Source organism: Maniola jurtina, chromosome 20, assembly GCF_905333055.1.
Source record: "Maniola jurtina chromosome 20, ilManJurt1.1, whole genome shotgun sequence".
Classification (NCBI taxonomy): Eukaryota; Metazoa; Arthropoda; class Insecta; order Lepidoptera; family Nymphalidae; genus Maniola; species Maniola jurtina.
Window position 1 is genome coordinate 160,807 of NC_060048.1, and position 1,978 is coordinate 162,784.

Here is a 1,978-nt window from a genome sequence, read left to right on the forward strand (position 1 = left end):
TTTCTTTTTTATCCGACGCGACGCGCGACAACCGACGCCCAAAAGGAGGATTTTGATCTGTACTAAGTATGTTCGTACATAATATGTAATATGTCCGCTTGTAAGTTGTGTTAGCGCGGGGACTGTGCGGGTGCGCGGGGCGTCCCCATCCCCGGGGCTCGGCCCCATCTCAACCTGTCGCGCACTATAGAAAGTTGCAACGGGAAATTAAAGGCTGTTTTACGCCGGAGCCATAACATGCGACCATTTGAAATACGCCATCCTGGTTTTGTTGTCACAGCGGCAAAGAAATGCACATTCTGTGAAAAATTCATCTCTCAGTAGATATTATAAGATACAGCCCCCTGACAGACGGACAGACGAATGGCCGGAGAGTCTGGCGCCCCTTTGGCACCCTTCTTGTGACTTGGTGGTTAAATAAATAGATACCCATGTCAAAGCACTCACAAGTGCGCCGATATTTGATCAGGAACTGAGGAACACGATAATTCAATAACAGTTACACACGGACTCTCCGCGAGACAATTGAGGTTTTTTTGATTTGTTTGCTCGCCAAATGTTTGTGGAAGGGCCGTGGAAAGGCCCTGGTACACAGTCGTTGCATTAGCTGGGCTAGTTCCTACGGTCAACACGACCGAGGGCTGGTACAGGGCAGCTGTATATCGATGCCTCACTTTATAATACTAATTGGTTGAAGAAATATTCCATATCCAACTATACATATTTTATTCACACCCATACAGATATTATAGGTAATTGTGTCTGACTGTTTGGCTGGATATTTCGCAAAAGTCGACTGATATTTGGTTTTGGAAATGGAGAAGGCTGGTTACTTTTTACTATGGAAAACATATTGATGTAAACCACCGGTTTTTAGGTCTTACAGGATAATACAATTTCCACGCGTTCGTGGGAAACATATAAATCTAGTTACCTAAAATACGAAAGAGTGTTTTTCTGTCACTTTACTTTTGTTATTATTGGAAGCTGTTACAGTCGTGATACCGCATTTGTTCTATTTATTGGAGTTATGTTCAAAGCTCAAAGTTCCCTGCAAGCTTTACCATAAGGTAACGGAATTCTCTTTTTATTCCACTTCGTTCAACTAGCACACAAAAAAGAATAAACTAATTTAAAGATAACGCAAAAAATGATAAAATGCCCATGTTATTATTTGATTTAATTATTAGTTGGAGCCATATCAAGAGAATGGTCAATAAAGCTGGCGATCAGTAACGAGGTGGCCAATCAATTCACTCCTTGTTTCACGAAGTGAGTCCGGCCGGCTCGCGGACTGCACACGCCAATTATAGCTCGTAACTACAGCGTGAGCACCAGCTCATTACACGTGGCCAGGAAACTGACAGCCCTGTCACCTGATTATAAGTGATTACCCAAGAACATCTGCTGGTATACAGTCTACACTAGAGGAATCAACTAGGCATTTACATCGGATCACACAACACTCCATGTTTTCGTAGAGAAGTCAACCAGTGTCAATCAAATTGAAGTCTTACAACTTTCATGCATTATTTATAGGAAAGCTATATTTAAATAAGATGCCTTCATTCGCGTGGTTTTAGATTTACAATATTAGTGTAGACACAAAGTAACAACAGCTAGTGGATATGAATATTCTAGACCTCAAAACAAATTACCAGTAAAATATCAACTCTAGTAATTAAACGTGTTGTGTTCGGTCAAAAATACTCAATGCTCGAGTGTCTAATTTCACTAAAACCATTATAACTACTACCAAATTATAAACACTCGTATACTTATTATAACACACGTTTAGTTAGCTACCTAAACATTTATTAAATTGCTATAAAAATTGTAGAAGAAAACCCAAAGCTAAGAATATAATTTATACAAGAGCATCGGAATTCTATTTCAATAAGGCGGCGGTGGTTACAAATTAACACAAAAACGAAGCCGTTTAAAAAAGTTAATCGGATTATCAGTTAAAGAAACGAGT